Here is a 9,560-nt window from a genome sequence, read left to right on the forward strand (position 1 = left end):
CAGGAGGCCAAGGCAGAAAGGATAATGAGTTTTAGGTCGCCTGGGCTACAGAGCAAGTTCAAGGTTAGGTTGGGATACATAGCAAGATACCTATCAATAATAAAAATAAGTTAAGACTGTTCTTAAAGCAGGACACAATGGCGCAAATCTATAGTCCTGGCACGTGGGAGGACTAGGGCAGGAGGAGTGGAATTTAAAGGTCAGTCTACAGTACCTAGTAAGACTTTGTCTCCAGTAAAGAAAGAAAAAACAAAGGGAGAAAGGAAAGAGGAGAGAGAGGAGAAAGAAGGAAAGAGGGAGAGAAGGAGGGAGGAAGGGAAGGGGAAGGCGGGAAAAGGTGGAAGAGAGAAAGGGGAGGGAGAGGAAGAGAATTTACATCTCTGAGATGCAAATTACAATTACTTTTGGCCCTTGGTATCCATGGATCTCACATCTGCAGATTCAACCAAGCCTGACACAAAATATTCACAAAAACCTGTCACTATTGAACATGTACAGACTCTTCTGATATTACTCCCTAAACAATACAGTCTATCAAGAGTTTACATTGTTCTGATGTTATTTCAGGTACCATAAGTAACCTAGAGATGGTTCAGAGGGCATGAGGGACTATGTGAGGTTGTACACAAACACATCCTTGAGAGATCCCGGAAGCAATTATTCACAGATCACTAAGGACAATAATAACATTCTTATGAGCAGCCTGCAGGCCACTATACCTCCAAAGTTCCCTGACTGTCCTACCTGGCTCTGTAGGCTTCATTTCATTATTCTTTGTACTGCTGTTTTTAATTAGAAAACACGTGTATTCTGTTCAGCAGCATCCAAGGCCAGCCTGGAAAACTTGGAGAAACACTATTTCAAAATACTATATTTTTAATCCAAAATGTGCTTATTGGGTGGGTTTCCAAATCATCTTGACTTGGGGTACTTTGCTGTCCTGCCATGAAAGAGCACTCTTCTTTCTGCCTGTCTTTTTTTCCCACCTGTGGAGATGGGATGGCGGGACAGTGGAGCAGATAACACACAAGGGTACCGTTTGTTCGTGGCTAACAACCATGGGGTTTAACAGCGTCCTGGGCAGTTCCCATCCATGAAGCAGGACCTGGGGCTCTGCACCAGGATTTCCCTTGAGTTCCTCCTCTCCTCTTCTGGAGAGGGGATGAAGGAGATCCTTTGTGAAAGGAATGTTTTCTAGTGAGCAAAACACTCACCTCTGGACATTTTGAAAGGGTTGGAAATCAGGCTTGCTGGCAGAGGGCTTGCCAGTATCATACAAATAAGTAAACGTAACAAAATAAAGATGAGAATTGGGAGTGGTAGAATACTTGCTTACTACACACAAGGCTCTAGATTTGATTCCCAGAACCACAGCAAATAAGTAAACCAATTAGCATTCATCCATCCTCCAGAAAAACAAACAAACAAACAAACAAAAGCACTATTAAGACTTTAGACTGGCCAGGCAGTGAGGGCACACACCTTTAATCTCTGCACTCGGGAAGCAGAGACAGGAAGATCTCTGAGTTCAAGGCCAGCCTGGTCTACAGAGGGAGTTCCAGGACAGGCTCCAAAGCTACAGAGAAACCCTGCCTTGAAAAACCAAAAGAAAGAAAAGGAAAAAAAAGAAGACTTTAGAATAAAAAAAAAAATTGATATGCAGATCTTACAACTGGTATTTCCCACCTATGAGTATTATTTCAGAAATGCTATCATCTTACCTATCAGTTTGTTTTATTTATTTATGTTTTTATAAGATGTTTTATTTATTTATGTTTTTATAAGAAGAGCATTTTATTTTGGCATCAAATGTGAGTGGAGTAGCCTATGATCTACTGTCCCTGTGCTTTGGGGCTATGATAGAGAGGCGCATTGTTGCTGAAACACGCGGCACAGATAACACACTTCCCATCACTATGACATAAAGCGGAGGAAGAGGAAAGGCCTGAGGACCCACTGTGGCTTCTAAGAGAGCAGAGCTCCCATGAGGTCCTCCCCTGGGAATTTCCACATCCTCCACACAGCACCAAGCTGGGAGTGAAGACTTAAACACAAAGTGCTGTGGAAAGCATTCCAAATGCAAATTGTGGCAGGAGCAGATTTATTCTTATTTAGACATTATACAATGTAGATATGTATTAAAACATCACAGAGCACTGCACAAATATATACATTCTTAATGTGTCAGTTAAAAATATATCTGGACTGAGGGAGTGTCTACCTGTGTGACACCTTAGCATCAAATAGAGATTTAACATCACCAACCTTGTCCTTTGTCTCCATCCTGGAGCAAATAGATGAGACATCTCCCCCTACACACTGAATGTCTGGGTCAGCTCTTTTTTTTTTTTTTTTTTTTTTTTATTTTTTTTTTGTGTGTTTTTTTTTTTATTTTATTTTATTTATTTATTTATTTATTTATTTATTTATTTATTTATTTATTTATTTATTAAAGATTTCTGTCTCTTCCCCGCCGCCGCCTCCTATTTCCCAGAGCCATAGCTGGAATCCTGGTCTCTTGGTTGCCCAACCTGGTACCATATCCTTAACATCTGTCCAACTGATTCTTCTCCATCTTATGTCAACCCCTGAAAATACTTAGCAGTTACAGTGAATCGAGTTCCAGATCAGATTTTTCAGGAAGTTTCTGGGCCGTATGTTCCCTCTGTGCCTACTCTCTCAGTTTATCTGAGAAGAATAAAAATGTCAGTGGAAAATAAAAAAAAAAAAAAAAAAAAATATATCTGGAGATTTATTATTTTTATAACCATTACCTTTTCTGAAATTATATCATTTCTCCCCTTTTCTCTCTTCAGTGTCTACCATGCATTCCCCCTTGCTGTCTCTAGCCTCTTTTTCTTTAATTGGTGTGTGTGTGTGTGTGTGTGTGTGTGTGTATTCCTAAACACATAACTATAACCTGCCCAGTCTGTATAATGTTACCTGTAAGCTTGTGATCTTTGGGCTGACTACTTGGTATTGCATAAACAATTAGGGGTTCTTCCCTGGGCAAGGCTATTTCTGCCACTCTCATCATCCCCCAGTTGTAGTGAGCTTTTAAAGGCACTTCTGAGCTGGGGAGATGGCTGACTCCATGGCTAAAGCACTTGCAGTTCAAACATGGGGTCCAGAACCCAAATGCACATCATTCAAGATTCCTGAAGAAGCTGGTGAGCAAACCCAGCTGTGCTAGTGAGTTCTGTACTAGGCAGATCCTGCTACAAAAGAATGATATAGAAGAATAGTGAATGAGAAGCCCCAAGCTCACACCTCCATACATGTTCACACACTTGAAAACCCATAAGGGAAAAAAAATATTTTTATTTTTGTCATATTAAAAGGTATAATCAAAGGCATTCACAAGTTATTCTGGTGTATGGATAGATGCCTCTGAATTTGTATTTGAACTTAAATTGTATTTGTTAGGGTTCGGTTTGGTTTTTAAATGAGAATCTCACTGTTTTAATCAGTCTGGCCCCAAACGCCAGGGCTCAAATGACCCTCCGACCTCAACCTCTTGAGTAGCTGGTAACAGGCCTGTACCACCCTACCCAGCTGAATTTGCATTTCTGTAATAAATCTCTAGCCAGGCCCAGGTTCACCTCTGCTCACTTACAGCCTAGCAGAGTTTCCCAAGCTGACTCAGAAGGATTCCTAAGTACCCCGATACAACGGAAGGCTCCTTAGTCAGATTTTGATGGCCTTTTTGTCTGTCGGCTTGTTTTTGCACACTACTGGCATGAGTAAAAGGTGTTTCTAAGATTGTGCTTGTGGAGATCTGACGGTCACAGCTGCATTCCAAAAGTTTCATGAAAGACTCTCATCCCAGGGCTTCACGAACATCCAGCCCTACACTACCAGAGTCAAGACAGCTCTTTGTGCGATCATATAAAGATTGTGAAATCTTGCTTTGAATTTCCACGAGGGGAAATTTCAAAATATACATCTTTCTGGTGCTGGAAAAATCAAGACATATTTCAAAATATACAACTTCCTGCTGGAGGGCTTTGCCTGAGGAGAGTCTACAACCTTCCTTCAGGAATCACCCTCTCTCCCTTCCCCCTCCCTTCCCCCTCCCTCCCTCCCTCCCTCCCTCCCTCCCTTCCTCCCTCCCTCCCTCCTTCTTGTCTCTCTCCAGGGAAAACTGGCAGTGAACCTCCAGATCAATCAGGGGTGGTAGAAGGAACCCTGAGGGGAAAGCAATTCTGGGTGACTTGAAGGGAGGGGCCCCACAGGCAAATGACTGGAGTGTGCAGGGCGTAGGGGGTATCACTTCCTTTGCGCCTTCACCCTCCGGCTGAGCTTTCCCATGGAAAGCAGAAGTGGTCCTCCCTCTCCAGAGAGCCTCTCAGAGACTAGTTTCTCCATCCCCTCTGACCCTTGGGAGTTAACACTTACGGGAAGAGTAGGCACCCACTTCACCCAAACGCCATGCAGCCGTTAGGACTTTGGGAACCAGAGTGAACACTGATCCACCTCTGCAGTTTCCCTGTAGACTCTCGGCACTCAAGCGTGGCCCCTCCAAGTTGGTATAGCTTCCCACAAAATGTTTTACTAGCACAGAGAGAGAACTAGAGGAGGTGTGCTCAAGATTAGCTTCCAATCAGAGTGGCCTGGAGTCAGCCAAGTGGCAAGGAACACTTTAGGTCTCACAGAAAGGTGGATTGGACCCAAAAGGCAATAATGGCCTTAAAGTTCAAAGCATAGAAGAGAAAATGCAACAAACTAAAAAACAGTCCAGGCTACACATATAGGAAGGCTCCTCCTAGGTCGGTAAGGCATTGAGGAAACTGCCTCTCAAACTGCTGTGGAGTGAGCTGGGAGTGGTGGATCACACCTGTAATCCCTGCTTTTAAGAGGAGGTGAGATTTCTCAGGAGTTCAAGGCCATCCTTAGCTCCGTAGAGGAATTGGAGACAAGTCTGGAACACTTGATTGTGATTGCAGCTTCTGTGTGGTTTATAGGACACCATTTAGGGATCACAGCCTTCTGAACAGTGACTGTAGGTACCAAAACGAGGACACGATCAGCCAACTAGCATCTTGCCAGCCACAAGGAGGAGAGTGTCTTTGTAAGATGAAGGGGTCACCCTGCAAAGGCACAGCAGGTGCTGGGACACAGTGACCTCAGCAGGACTTGCAGGGGACTGTGTCCTCACTGTGACCTCATTTTCAAGAAAGAGTTTCATGGCCAATGACAAATGCAGTGGCTCAACCTGTAGGAAGGGAGAATAGAGACTCTGTGTGTGTGTGGGGGGGGTGTCTTTCCTCCCTTCACCCTTTTCTCAATAAACTCCACACTCAAAAAAACAAAGCAAAAAAAAAAAAGGGCCCAAAGAATAAAGAACTAAGGCTATGGTGGTAAGCCATACTTGCTAGAATTTGATTTAATTTTTTAAGCTTGTTATTCAACATTTACAGAAAAGTTCCTCTAGATAACTCAAGACTAGATGAGAGGCTCATCAAGACAAAGAGATGAAGGCTTGAGTCTGCACTCGGGGCTGCCGTGCACTTTCTCACCCCTCAATTAACACCCCGTTTTCCACATTTGAGTGTCTCCCCTCAAATGGGAACTTAAATGTTGGAAATGACGACAGAATTTACTCAAAATTTCGCAATCTAGGCATCAGGAAACTGGGCAGCTGTAGAAATATTTCAGTATTTCTGACTGGAAAAGAAACTTCCTCTTCCATTTCCTTCTCTCCGTTATTAGTCTTCAGAGCTAGGAAGCCATGACTACAGCAAGCTGACTGCTGGGCCATCCACTGGCTTGCCCGCAGCAGGCACTCAGAAAGCCTGGCCTGTCTCCTACATGGGTGCTATAGGCTTTCCTTCTCCATCATGAGGGATGCTCTTGTTATAACAGGTATGTAGAGATGATAGAGTCCGTGGCAAGGCGTCTCCAGCAATGACAGAGAGAGGTCTTTTGACAGTTAGTCCTTGGACAGTCCTGGCTAACTATTGCGTACCATAAGCAAGGCTGCTCCAATGACACACAGTTATTACGGATGATCCACATCGAAGAGGAGGCAGTGCTGAAAATACAGGAGATGGCTTCCTGGAGATCCACTCCTACACACCCCCCTCTCCAAACTTAGTTCAGAAAAACTACCAAATAAGTAAAGAAAATTACTCTGCAATTCTGTCTCAAATACGTACTAAATAACACACTTATCTTAAGTAATTGACGACTGCAAAGTAGGAGTAGTCAGAAGACATACCTATAATAGCCAAAGACCATCTAGCCTTTCACCTCAAACAAGTCCCTGAATCTCTTTTTTGTATCTGTCCGTTCCCTTATGGAACATTTCCTTATGGGTAGGGAATCATGAAGGGTCCAGAAAAAGTCAGGAGGAGGCTTCTGAAGTTATACACACACACACACAAAAAGTATTATCTTCATTGCTATAAGCTGCTCAGAAAGGCTCTAGGCTGGTTCCAGTGCCAATGCGTCACCGACTAATAACCTACTGATTGTGGTGGTCCTTCAATGTTCTGTTTATTAATCTATGCATCCTAGGGATCATTGGTCCCAGTGAGATGCAACGACGTCTTATGCTGTATATGTGCGCATATTATATTCCGATTTATGAAATCAGTATAGGTTCATATATGATCATACGGTCTCACTTTGCTAAATGACATCTCTACGGGACTACACTCTAATTAGATCCTTCTGTCGTTTATTTCTGAACACAAAACCTGGAGGAACGAAGAGGTCTTCAGAGCCACTGATTTGCCAGGCTGTGTAGGACCTCTTCTGTGGCAAGGAAGCCACTAGCAGCGAAGGGGGAGTTTTACAAAGTATCAAGACTTTAGGATAAAGAAGGGTGACCTGCTTTGCAGAAACTGTCTGACTGCCCATCAGGACTTCCTCCAATGACACCGAGAACAGTCCTGAGCAGGGATTTCCACTTAATGTCCTTCCACCCTTGTTACAGAAGCCAAGACAGGGTGAGCAGCCTACCGCAGGGTATCCAACAGACAAGCTCCCTTCTTCCTTCCGGGCCACCTCCACAGAGCACTTCTCAAGCACCAGGCCTTCATTTTGGACAAAAGAGATAAAGCCGTTGCCAGTCATTGTCGGGATGACCAGTCTATAAACATGGACATTTCCTAATACCTCTGCTGCCGTGAGGAAACACTGACTCAATACACGGACCAAGTGGGTGTTCCGTGAGTTCAACCCTGGCCAGTGGTGCAGTGCCTATACCACAGCTCAGGATTCCTGGATCCTGACCTCTCTTCCTTCACACCTGCTGGCCTCTTCCCAGGCTCAGGTCACCACACTCACAGCCCAAGAGGCTCATTCACCAAAGGCTCTTGTGAGCCAAATTTAAAAAACAAAAGCAAAACAAAGAAACAGGAAAAGTCCCAAATCACCCAGCTCAGCTCCAAAAGAGAGCCAGGAGAGGCAGATTTAGGGAGAAGGATTCCCCTCTCTTAAGAAGGACTGGAGAAGCTCTGCACCCCTCAGGGCGCAGCCTATTTCCGTAAAAAAAAAAAAAAAAAAAAAAAAAAAAAAAAAAATACTAAGGACGTTACTACACAGAGAAAACACCCTACAGCCGCTGAGCTTCGGGAGCAAACCAGGAGTCCAGCGTCTTCCGTGCTAGGTCTTAGGTTTTAGGGCCTCTCCTTGGAATCAGAGGAACCGTGGGACACCACAGCATTCAGGTCTTTATTAAGCAGATTTTTTCAAAAATCAGATGGCTCACTCTGACTTGTGGTTTCAGGTTTAAAATCACCAAACTGCCAAGACCCAAGGACCTTCGTTTTTATAGATACCAGCTGTACCAAGTACCATTTACATAACGCGGCGTAAGTTCCAGGACTTTCAGTTTATTAAACCTAACGGGTAGGTTCATTCTGAATTATGAGGAAACCCAAACTGGGAACTTGAATAATCCGCAGACACACACAGCTGGGAGACTGCATGGCCTAGATTCCCACCTGCATTCTGAGTGGCAAGGAAGTTGAGCGGATTGGCAAAATTAGTACAAACATGGATACTCAAAGAAAGGAAGAGACAACCACAAGTGCTCAGAGGAGCAGATTGTTGGGAAGAAAATACAACCTAAACAGCACGGGGAAGCCACTACAGCCAGCTAAGATAAGGCGGGTGAGTGGGAACTGTCGCACACACCCTCTCCCCCCCCCCCCCCCAGCCCGAAGGAAAGGCATCCCTGAATTCTTAAAATAACTGCAGCTTCCTCTTGGCCAAGGCGTCGGACCGCTCCTCAGTCGCCAGAGAGAAGCCCGGCTCCGCGGGAGGTCGAGCTCCAGCCTCCGCCGTAGCAGCTCGACGTCACCACCTTGCCCCGAGTCACCAGGGACCTCAGCCAACAGGCAGCCTTAGAAAGAGCCGGCCTGGGGACCCAGGGTCTGGCAGGACGACTAGAGACAGCATCCCAGGTGACCCCCTCCCGAATTCCCGCCGCGCTCCTTCCCGAGTGCCCCGAAGCTTCCCTAGCAACGAAGAGAAGTTGGAACGGGGCCCGCAGGTGGCCCCCGCCAGGGACCCAAGGACTCCCACCCTGTGCGCACCTCCCACCACGCCCCCGCGCCGCTCCGCTGCGGACACCTGCGGAACCGCCGCCCCCGCGTCCCCGCTCGACCGCCCGGGCGAGTCACAGTCACCCCAGGCTGGAGGCATCTGAAAGCTCTCACCACCCGGAGTGAGTGCCGGCAAGAAACGGCGCGCAACCTTTGCTGCGCCGAATACCCGGGTCCCTAGCCAAGCAAGCTACCTGGGCTCCGGTCCCTGGCTCGGTCTACCCGACGCGCCCACCCCGCGCTCGAGCCCCTCACTCACTCGCTGGCGGTAGAAGTTTCGGGGCTGCGGAACTCCACGGTGACTTCAGTTCAAAGCTGCGTACGCGACGGGACGGCCCTCCGGGGCCCGCCTGAGAAGCAGCTGCCGGCCCGAGTAGCAGGACGCGTGGCCGGCGCTTGCGGGCACACTGCGCCGGGGACACTGCCCGGCCTGCAGCAGACTGCTTAGTTGCAGAGCGTCAGCCGGGGAGGCGCCCGGGCCCGGCTCGGTGGGAGAGGAACTGGCTGTCGCTGGGCTCGGCCAAGAGGTCCCAGCTACTTCCTGGTGCTCGGATTTGCATACTGTGCTGGGAGGGCGGGGAAGTGACCGTTTGGTTCCAGTCCAAGGTTTGGTATTTGGTGTGGCCGTTGCACTGGGTTTTGCAAGCAAACAGATTTTGAAGAGTAGGGGCAGCCTTGGAACCATCATTCTTCCTTAGGAAGATCTGGGGATCCCCAGGAATCGCGAAAACTTCCACATCCCTTTTCCTTTTCTTCCAATTCAACTCCTCAACGTGTCAGAAGTGGTGGGCGCCTGGGAATAGGGGCAGCACTGCGGTGTGTAGAGCCCTCCACAGAGAAAAGAGTACCATAGAGTTGATGTGTGTGTGGGGGGGGGGCGCTGTTTACCTTAATAAGCAAAACAGAGCAAATTCCTTAAATGTTTAAGTGCTCAAGACTTTCATTGCAGTGAGGAGTAGGGCCTGTGAAATTAAATGGTCTGGCAATCGCTGAAAGCCTCCGTTT

The 9,560-nt window shown here is 46.8% G+C and overlaps 1 protein-coding gene across 2 annotated transcripts in view; it reads right to left on the reverse strand.

The window, feature by feature from the left end:
- Lyn (LYN proto-oncogene, Src family tyrosine kinase) overlaps positions 1–9,076 on the reverse strand; it is a 106,740-nt gene extending 97,664 nt beyond the window's left edge. For both annotated transcript variants that reach the window (XM_075967056.1, XM_075967053.1), the window contains exon 1: positions 8,815–9,076. The gene's annotated coding sequence lies outside the window, so the exon portion shown is untranslated. The remainder of the gene's footprint in view (positions 1–8,814) is intronic.
- Between the last annotated feature and the right edge of the window lie 484 nt (positions 9,077–9,560).

Source organism: Microtus pennsylvanicus, chromosome 3 (assembly GCF_037038515.1).
Source record: "Microtus pennsylvanicus isolate mMicPen1 chromosome 3, mMicPen1.hap1, whole genome shotgun sequence".
Classification (NCBI taxonomy): domain Eukaryota; kingdom Metazoa; phylum Chordata; class Mammalia; order Rodentia; family Cricetidae; genus Microtus; species Microtus pennsylvanicus.